The sequence below is a fragment of the Oncorhynchus masou genome, chromosome 22 (genome assembly GCF_036934945.1).
Source record: "Oncorhynchus masou masou isolate Uvic2021 chromosome 22, UVic_Omas_1.1, whole genome shotgun sequence".
Lineage (NCBI taxonomy): Eukaryota > Metazoa > Chordata > Actinopteri > Salmoniformes > Salmonidae > Oncorhynchus > Oncorhynchus masou.
Window position 1 is genome coordinate 26,730,059 of NC_088233.1, and position 11,231 is coordinate 26,741,289.

The 11,231-nt window shown below is 41.4% G+C and overlaps 1 long non-coding RNA gene across 1 annotated transcript; it reads left to right on the forward strand.

Moving 5' to 3' along the window:
• Window positions 1–6,211: 6,211 nt before the first annotated feature.
• On the forward strand, window positions 6,212–11,031 carry LOC135508684 (uncharacterized). Its single transcript, XR_010450842.1, has 3 exons — window positions 6,212–6,338; window positions 9,056–9,173; window positions 10,728–11,031. It is a non-coding gene; the product is annotated as an uncharacterized LOC135508684 (long non-coding RNA).
• The last annotated feature ends 200 nt before the right edge of the window (window positions 11,032–11,231 follow it).

An 11,231-nucleotide genomic window follows, 5' to 3' on the forward strand; every position in this document is an offset into this window, starting at 1 on the left:
TTTCCCCATATTACCGTGTGAAGGAATAAAGTCCTGGTAAACGGTACCACATTCTGCCTGTTGTCATTCTTTCTTGCACCTACAGTCCATACCTTTTTCACTTCACGGAGAGTTTAGTTGTAGCAGGGTGTTGCGTTCCCTCTTCATAGAGGCGTGCGTAACACCGTGTTGTTCCTAAGAGAACCCAATGGAAGTTGGACTGGTTTCAAAGTCTAGGCTTTGGGAAAATAAGCTTCTTTATGGCACTCCACAACTAGAGGTTAGCGAATGTAATTGGAGCATTGAAATACGTACTGTACCATAGACCTAGAGGATGATACTGTGTGAAAATAGAGGTTTAAAAATAGTGGAGTGCCGCACATTACATTCAAAGGCCATTTCCAATTGAGCGATCTCAAGGAACACGGTAACATTGCTTTAAAAGCCTTGATTGGACTGAGTGATCTGATTGAAGCGTGAACGGATTGAATCCCAGCCATAGCCTTATGAGATCTTTAATGCAGAAACGCATGGTGATTTTAGAGTTTATATTTTTAATCATGTTTACGCTATGGCCCCAATATTGCTTCAATGCCGACACCTGTCCATACGTCGACCTTTAAAGAAGCTCTGGGGAGAAAGACTATGGAACATGTTAGAGTGCTGGAAATGGCCTCACATAGATATACATAGAAATAAGTATATGGATGTTTTTTACTAGGCAAGTCAGTTAAGAACAAATTCTTATTTTCAATGACAGTCTAGGAACAGTGGGTTAACTGTCTTGTTCAGGGGCAGAACGACAGATTTTTACCTTGTCAGCTCAGGGATTCAATCTTGCAACCTTCCGGTTACTAGTCTAACGCTCTAACCACTAGGCTACCTGCCATGTCTAGTTGATGTACTAAAGTGTACATAAATACTCTGTATCATACATAATGTATCAGAAATGAGGCATGTTACAGTAGGATAAGAGGTGTTCCGGGCAGGGAGTGGACACCCCCGGTGTCACTGAGGCAATCATCTAGGAAGAGCAGAGAGAACTGCATGTTATCCACACTAATTGCACAGCTAGATAACTGTGGTGTATATGATAGGGGAACTAAATGACATTGCATGTCTATTGCTGCATGTGAATGATATTGAAGATAAGGCTGAAGAGACAGGGGAAGTGACTTTGTCAGATTATTTAGTCCTATACTCAACGTTTTCTGTTAACCCCATATACAGTAGAGTAGCAGCAGTATGGGGAGGACAGGATATGTGAGATGCTATGAGGAGAGAGAGTGTGAGGCAGGTAGAAAACCATTAAAAGGCACCCCTCTCTCAGGTTTAAAGGTATGACACATTCTGCTCTGGGGGAAGCTCTCTGAAAGGTCATTTCCATTTGTGGAAAATAAACTTAACTTAGTGAGCTCTCGTTCTCAACAATCTTTTCAATCCATGGTATTCATCCTTACCTGCCCTTCATTCATCATGATGTCACCAACAACTAGCTACTGTAGATGTCTGCTCCATGGCAGTTGTCTAGAAAACCTAGGCTTCAAAATGTTAAAGTACTTTACAAATACACAGACACACAAGCATACACACACACACATACATGCATACAGTACATAGATCTTTGTCCCACTCCCTTTTCGTCAACCACAAGCCTTGGGCCAGACAGACGAATGAAAGTCAGTTAAAAGCAGTGAAGCACAACAGTTGTCTCATACCTCTCTGTCTCCCTTTCTTCATCTCTCTCTATCCATGCATTTCTCATCTCTGTTAGATTATACTCATGAGCACTTACTGTAGCTCAAGGGGCTGGGCAGTAAGTCTGTGCCCTCACACACACACACACACACACACACACACACGCACAGACTCTCATGATCATACTGTATGCATACATACACCCAGGGTGCAAACTATGTTGAGGCAAAAACCGATCAGGGCACCTCTATGAGATTCAAAAGTTTAACCCAGGAGCCCGTTAGCCATTAAAAACATGACTGCTGCTTTAACCCAGTATCTAGAGCACACCCAGGAGTCAACTCAAACTCTACCCATAATATGAACTTTACATCAAATCAAATGTTATTTGTCACATGTACTGAATACTTAAGCCCTTAACATACAATGCAGTTTTTAAGAAAAATAAGTGTTAAGAAAAAATAGATAAGAAAAAAATATATAAAATAATTAGAGAGCAGCAGTAAAATAACAATAGCGAGGCTATATTCAGGGGTACCAGTACAGAGTCAATGTGCGGGAGCACCGGTTAGTCGAGGTAATTGAGGTAATATGTACATGTAGTACATATACAATATATATTCTACCACACTATATTAGTGCACATGACATGAATTCTCCAAATACAGGGGGAGGAGAGGGAAGGGGAGTAGGTCAGAGGAGGAGACTGTCCTCACAGCAGAGTGGCAGACGTCACACTGCAGTCACCCTGTGTTTGTCACACCTATGACAGGACGGGACAAAGCCCAGGGAGGAGGGGCAGGGTGATTAAATATCTCATTCAAACTTGATTCAAACTCTGTTCTGATGTTCTCTGTCTTGGTTGAATTGTCTCATCCCTTATCATATTCCCCTCATATTTCTTCTCTCTTCCCCTGTTCTCTCTCCTTGCACACTTTTGATCTCTCCCTCTTGCCCCCGTCATCCCTCACTGCCCATCCTTTCAGTGCCTGCAGACAGTGTGTAACCACAGAACTAGCCTGAGAACAGTTAACCGTCACTGTGTGTGTGTGTGTGTCTAATATCAACACAACTGGAGACGTTCGTCTGTCAGCAACCTTACCTCGCAGACACTGGCACGGGAGCTATCAGTGATCTACTGTACACACACAGAGAGTGATTTCAATACACACACAAACTTAACATACTGTAGATACACAAACAGTGATTCAACACACACACAAACACTCAAACGTGATTGCTTCGGGGCGACAAGTTGGTCTTGGAGGTGTACTTTTGAACATTCTTTGTCCAACAAGCTGTCACAGTCTTACTGCAGAATTAGACGTGTATCTACTTTTCTCCAAATGTCAAATTTAGAAGGTTAAGGGTTAAGGTTTTGGACATGGTTAAAACATTACGTTTAGGCACCCATTCCGAACGGTTAAGGTAAGAGTTAAGATTTGGGATATATTAAAAAAAACATGAATACAAAAAAAAACAAGTGTCCACTCACCACTTGGAGAAATCACCCCTGTCCACAATGCCCAAGCCTACTTGATGGTAATAGCGCTCAATGTTGCCCCTAGTTGCCAGTTTTTAAGGTATTTCCCAAAGTCCTCAAGACATGGATAGACGTCAAATTTCAAAGTCACTCTTGAGCGATCTGGTTGCTCTCTCAGTCATGATACTTGTGATGTCTTCTATTATCAGCTATTCTCACACAGCACCACTGCTTAATTTGAGTCGGAACCTGCTGGAACAGGATCCGTACTTCTCAGCTTTGGACTGTTTCTTTCCAAACCTATTTGGCCGGATCCAGTACCTCTCATGGTATGGAAATACATTTTGCTGTTTGCAATGTAACAGTTATAATGAAAGCAATCAGAATTACTTTGAGTTGCTTTCTCGTTCATTCTCCTGCCCCCTAAAAAATGTTTTAGGTGAGTGGGGTAAGTTGAGCGAAAGGGGTAAATTGAGCCACCCTTGTTTCTAGGAAACCATACACAAAATGTATAATTTGACCAAATACATAAGAAGAGGTCTGTGAAGAAACAAACCACATAGGAAAAAGTAGCAAGCAAGTTTACATGATTTACATTAATTCTCACCCATCTACACACAATAACCCATAATGACGAAATGAAAACATGTTTTTAGACATTTTTGCAAATATATTGAAAACAAAACACAGAAATATCTAATTTGCATATGTATTCACACACTGAGTCAATACATTGTAGATGCTCCTTTGTAGATGCTCCAACTCAAGAACACGTGCTCGACGTCCGGCAGGTCCTTCAATGCCTTCTCTGCTGTTTGTGAAGGCAGAGAAGTGTGAGTTCCATCGCTCCACCATCCCCTTTCTGGGTTACATCATCTCTGCTGGGATTGTCCAGATCCCGGGAAGGTGAGAGCAGTGATGGATTGGCCACAGCCTACGTCCAGTGTGCAGCTGCAACACCTCCTGAGGATTCGACCATGGGGCAGGGGTTTCCAGTACCTGGTTGACTGAGAGGGTTATGGCCTGGAGGAGAGGTGCTGGATCCCCGCTAGAGACATCCTGGACCCAGCCCTCATCGCCGACTTCCACCGCGGGCACCCCGGTCAACCAGTTATGCACCCAGGTAGGACGCCCGGTGGGGCTCCTGGGGTGGGGTGGGGGGGGTACTGTCACGCCCTGATCTGTTTCACCTGTCTTTATGCTTGTCTCCACCCCCTCCAGGTGTCGCCCATCTTCCCCATTATCCCCTGTGTTCTCTGTTTGTCTGTTGCCAGTTCATCTTGTTTGTCAAGCTTACCAGCGTTTGTCCTGTCAGCTCCTGTTTTTTCCCAGCCTCTCTTTTTCTCTCCCTCCACATATGGGACCACATATGCATTTGCCTGCTGTGTTTTCTTTGTGGATTTTGTCTTACACAGTTTAGTGCATTTTAGAGTTGAGGAATACCCACTGCAGATACACATGCTTGTTTGAGCATCTTTATTCATTATTGTCTCTCACTTTTGTGTCCGATGATCTATTCACCAAGAGGCCCAGCCTTTTGGCACAGCTGGTAAAGCTCTCTTTTCTGGACTGCACCATTGTAGGATTGATCCATGACACTTGATTGGTAGGTTACATTATATTTAGATACTTCAAATAATGCCTGAGACACATTTACTGTTTGTCTCCATACTCAGTAAATGGTGAAACAGTATTTGTGATGGTGTTCTTTGTTCGAATGTACACTGGGTGTCACGATCGTCCTCCTCCTCGTCTGAGGAAGAGTAGTTGGAAGGATCAGAGGACCAAAATGCAGCGTGGTATGTCCTCATCGTGAATTTAATGAACAGAGAACACTTGAACAAACTATACAAAACAATAACCGAATAACGACCGTGAAGCTATAATAAGAACTGTGCTGACACAAGCAACTAACATAGACAATCACCCACAACCCACAATGACAAAACAGGCTACCTAAATATGGTTCCCAGTCAGAGACAACGACTAACACCTGACTCTGATTGAGAACCATATCAGGCCAAACACAGAAACAGACAAACTAGACATCCAACATAGAATGCACACTCAGATCACACCCTGGCCAAACAAAACATACAACAAACTATGGTCAGGGCGTGACACTGGGTATACAAAACATTATGAAGACCTACACTTTCCATGACATAGACAGACCAGGTTAATCCAAGTGAAATTTATGATCCTTTATTTATGTCACTTCAATCAGTGTAGATGAAGGGGAGGAGACTGCTTTGGCGATGTCATTTACAAAAGAGCCTCCAACACTCTACTCAGCAAATTGGATGCAGTCTATTACAGTGCCATCCGTTTTGTCACCAAAGCCCCATATACTACCCACCACTGTGACCTGTATGCTCTCATTGGCTGGCCCTCGCTTCACATTCGTCACCAAACCCACTGGCTCCAGGTCATCTATAAGTATTTGCTAAGTAAAGCTCCGCCTTATCTCAGCTCACTGGTCACCATAGCAGCACCCACACGTAGCATGCGCTCCAGCAGGTATATTTCACTGGTCACCCCCAAAGCCAATTCCTCATTTGGCTGCCTTTCCTTCCATTTCTCTGCTGCCAATGACTGAAACAAATTGCAAAAATCCTTGAAGCTGGAGACCCATATCTCCCTCACTAACTTTAAGCAGCTCACAGATCACCTCACCTGTGCATAGCCCATCTGTAAATAGCCCATCCAACTACCTCATCCCCATACTGTTATTTATAACTTTTTTTTGCTCCTTTGCACCCCAGTAATTGCTACTTGCACATTTATCTTTTGCATATCTATCACTCCAGTGTTTAATTGCTATACTGTAATTATTTTGCCACTATGGCCTATTTATTGCCTACCTCCCTTATCTTACCTCATTTGCACACACTGTATATATACCTTTTTTCTCTATTGTGTTAATAACTGTATGTTTGTTTATCCCATGTGTAACTCTGTTGTTGTTTGTGTCGCACTGCTTTGCTTTATCTTGGCCAGGTCGCAGTTATAAATGAGAACTTTTTCACACTCTACAGGTCAAGGGGGGAATAAGAATGGTCCATCACCCAAAGAACATCCAGCCAACTTGACACAATCGTGGGAAGCATTGGAGTGCCCTGACAGATTGAGGCTGTTCTGAGAGCCATCCAGGACTCAGAGCATTTTGTATTATTCTGTACGTTAATCCAAGACACTCCATTTAGTATCATATGTTATTTTTCATATAGTATGTATTAATTTCTGGATGTCCATCATCCATTTCGTATGATATGTTAAAAATAACAATTTTGTATGATATGTTAGGAATTTGCAAAACGTACAATATATTAAGAATTTCCTAAATGTATGATATGTTATGAATTTAAATTTGTTGTGGCTAATGTTAGCTAGGCGGCTAACGATAGCTAGGCGGCTAACGATAGCTCGGCGAGGGGTTAGGGTTAAAGTTAGGGTTCAGTTTAGGAGTAAGGTTATTGGGTTAAGGATAGCTAAAAGAGTTAAAGTTAGGTTTAAGGGAAGGGGTAGCTAACATAGTAAGTAGTTGCAAAGTAGCTAAAAAGTATTAAGTAGTTGAAAAGTTACTAATTAGTTAAAATTGTCCATGATGAGATTCAAACTCTGAACCTTTGTGTTGCTAAACATTCGTGTTATACACCTACCACTCGACCACAACCAACCAGCCTCCTTTCCGTGTTTTGCATTATGGAAAACGTCTCACCCTCAGTCATAGTTAGTAGAATAATGAATAGATTGACAAGTTTTTGGCAACGTCAACTTTTAGAAGATTCGTGAGAAAGTTAATAATTTAAACAACCTAAATATACTCACATTCACTGAACATCTAGTATTTGAAACTCAAACATCTTGTATAATCCTATAGCCTCTTTTTCATTCTCCCTACCTTACATTCCAATGCATCCAACATTATGCATGCCCACCATGGTATTGGGCAGCTGCTATTTGAGAACTCAACTGGTTTAGAAACCATACTCTGGTTATGTAACAGCTGTTGGAAGGAGAGGACCAAGGTGCAGTGTGGTACGTGTTCATGCTTTTTATTAGAACTGAACACTGAAATAACAAAAATAACAAAGAGAATGAACGAAAACCGAAACAGTCCTGTCAGGTGCAGAGAGACACAAAACAGAAAACAACTACCCACAAATCATAGTGGGAAAACAGGCTGCCTAAGTATGGTTCTCAATCAGAGACAACAATTGACAGCTGCCACTGATTGGGAACCATACCAGGCCAAACACAGAAATACAAAACCTAGAATACACAACATAGAATACATAGAATGCCCACCCCAACTCACGCCCTGACCAAACTAAAACAGAGACATAAAAAAAACTAAGGTCAGGACGTGACAGGTTAACTTATTGCAGAGCACATTGTTATAACTGTTTTTAGAGGTATGCTATATGTGTAGGCTATGCCATACGTATTGACTAATATGCAATTTGCAGCTGTTGTTTTTAACCTCCATTCTAGCATACAGGACACATACATCTTTCTATATACATGCTTTTATCTGGGTTTCAATGCAAATGATATGATTGACTGTTTCTTTAAGCTTGCAGCTCCTTACTTGAAATGAGACAATCATTCCAAAACATAATTCAAAATTGAATTCAGTGACAGAGAGATAGCGAATGAAACCAGACAGGTCACCGGAGATACAAGTCAGTCTGAGGACGCCGGGAGATGATATGGAGCATTGTTACCTTCAACTAGGTTTCCAAAAGTTGCAAGTTCAAATCCAGCTATAGAAATTGGTTAATTTTGTTTTTGTTTTAAGCCTATCCCAAACTTTAACCCTTACCTTAACCATTCGGAGTTAATGCCTAACCTTAATAATTTGGCGTTAATGCCTAAACTTCACCATGGCTCCTGCTGAAAAGAGAAGAATCTGTCTATAATCTACCAAAATATTTAATCAACTTCCCAATAAGCCTATTGAGCTCACAGCATTGTATTACAAAGTAAAACAAGAGGGAGATACACTTTTTGCACAAGCGCATTGACAATCGCTGGTGAGTGAGCTGTGCATCATTTGCTGAGTCAGTGAAGCTGGACAGCTTTTTTAGGACTATCATTTCCTCCTCATATTGTACACTTTGTGTCTCCACACACCTAGGTCTAGGCAAATTATAGATTCAAGACAAGGTTGTTTTTATTGATCTCAGACTCTCATCTTGTCCGTGTCAAAGTCGGCCTAATCTGTCATTTCCATCATTTGTGCAGTATTAAAAAAGATTCTGCTAAAGTCTGCAGTAGAATTGCATGAAACACATTGCATAAACAATTTCCCCATATGTGCAATTTATAAGCGCCTCTTCTCTACTGCTCTATGCCACTACGCAATGCAACGCTTTATTATTAAGGTGGGTTTTTTCTAATTCCTTCCGGTACACTCTTAAAGTGTTCTTCGGCTGTCCCCATTGGAGAACTCTTTGAAGAACACTTTTTGGTTGCAGGTAGAACTCTTTTGGTTCCAGGTAGAATCCTTTCCACAGAGGGTTCTACATGGAACCGAAAAGGGTTCTACCTGGTATCAAAAAGGGTTCTCCTATGGGGACAGCCAAAGAACCCATTTGGAACCTTTTTTTCTACCTCAGAGCCCCTCAGGTCACCCTCCTCACATTCACTTCTTCTTCCTGCACCTCCCGATTCACAAAGTAAGCACTGCACAGCATACACCATGAAAGACTCAGACTGGACAGCAGGCAAGCAATGGAACCACTTCTGATAGGGCACAATCTGTGTCTTCTGCAGACTGAACTCTTGCCCTGTCCCTCTATCTCTATCTCCCTTCCTCCCTTGATCTCTTTCTCTCTCTCTCTCTCTTTCTCTCTCTCTCTCTTTCTCTCTCTTTCACTGCATACACAGATAACTAGAGGAGTCTTCGCAGCATTATGGCTGTCAGCACCCATCAGATGTTTACCCAAGCGGAGAGAGAGGGAGAAAGGGAAAGAGAGGGGTGCATACCTGGTCCTCTAGCCCTCAGGTGAGCTGTCAATCACAGCATATTATGTGTCCTGAGACTTCACAGGGAAACAGCAACCTCCACCCCAGATTACCCATGTTCATGTACTTCCCTGCAGTAACCCATATTAGAGTCAGAAACACAGATTAATGTTTGACAGTAGCCACTTGGAAGAGTAATTTTAGAATAAAAAAATCTATGTTACACTTATTTCATCTACTTCACTTGCTCATGTTTTCTGTTTCGCTTGAATAGCCCCAGTCAGAATAACCCTCTTAGGATGGCAGTTGATGCTAGGACACGCTTGACAGAGCTCTATTCAGAGTATGTGAAGCAATGCACATGTTATGAAAAGGGTTACTCAAATTACTGAAGTGACCACTCTTTGGGCTGCTGTGATGTTTGATGGTGGTCCTTTTTTTGTAAATGTACAGTACCAGTCAAAAGATTGGACACACCTACTCATTCAAGTGTTTTTCTTTATTTTTTACTATTTTATACATTGTAGAATAAAAATAAAGACATCAATATGATGAAATAAAACATATTTAGATTCTAACTAATGTCTGAGTCTAAAGGAAATTAAGTTCATGTATATATAATTTGATATACAGAAGAATATACATAACTGTCTTATGATTTATATTATCTTGTTTGATATTGTAAATTTAATTGTAGTAAACAAAAAAGTGTGAAACAAATCCAAATATATTTTAGATTTGAGATTCTCCAAGTAGCTACCCTTTGCCTTGGTGACAGCTTTGCACACTCTTGGCATTCTCTCAACCAGCTTCATGAGGTAGTCACCTGGAATGCATTTCAATTAACAGGTTAAAAGTTCATTTGTGGAATTTCATTCCTTCTTAATGGGTTTGAGCATATCAGTTGTGTGGTGACAAGGTAGGGGTGGTATGCTGAAGATAGCCCTATATGGTAAAAGACCAAGTCCATATTATGGCAAGAACAGCTCAGATAAGTGAAGAGAAACGACAGTCCATCATTACTTTAAGACATATCAGTCAATCCGGAACATTTCAATAACTTTGAATGTTTCTTCAAGTGCAGTCGCCAAAACTGTCAAGCACTATGATGAAACTGGCTCCCATGAGGACCACCTCAGAAATAGCCGCTCAAATAAATAATTCACATAGTTTAAGTAACATCAGTTGTTCAGAGGAGACTGTGTGAATCAGGCCTTCATGGTCAAATTGCTGCAAAGAAACCACTACTAAAGGACACCAATAAGAAGAAGAGACTTGCTCGGGCCAAGAAACATGAGCAATGGACATTAGACCGGTGGTTATCTGTCCTTTGGTCTGATGAGTCCAAATGTTTGATTTTTGGTTTAAACCACCGTGTTTTTGTGAGATGCAGAGTAGGTGAACGGATGAGCTCTGCATGTGTGGTTCCCACCGTGAAGCATGGAGGAGGTGTGATGGTGTGGGGGTGCTTTGCTAGTGACACTGTCTGTGATTTATTTGGAATTCAAGGCACACTTAACCACCATGGCAACCACAGCATTGTGCAGTGATACGCCATCCCATCTGATTTACGCTTTGGTTTGTTTTTCAAAAGGACAATGACCCAACACACCTCCAAGCTTTGTAAGGGATATTTGACCAAGAATGAGAGTAATGGAGTGCTGCATCAGATGACCTGGCCTCCACAATCACCCAACCTCAACCCAATTGAGATGGTTTGGGATGAGTTGGACTGCAGAGTGAAGGAAAAGCAGCCAACAAGTGCTCAGCATATGTGGGAACTCCTTCAAGACTGTTGGAAAAGCATTCCAGGTGAAGCTGGTTCAGAGAATGCCAAGAGTGTGCAAAGGGTGGCTGCTTTGAAGAATCTAAAATCTTAAATATATTTGGTTACTACATGATTCCATATGTGTTATTTCATAGTTGTGATGTCTTCACTATTATTCTATAATGTAGAAAAAAGTAAAAATAAAGAAAAACCCTTGAATGAGTAGGTGTGTCCAAACTTTTGACTGGTACTGTATGTGTATGTGTGTGTGTATCTTTCAGAGGGGCTTGGGCTAACAGCAGAACTCAAATTTGAGTTGTGTGCAATTGA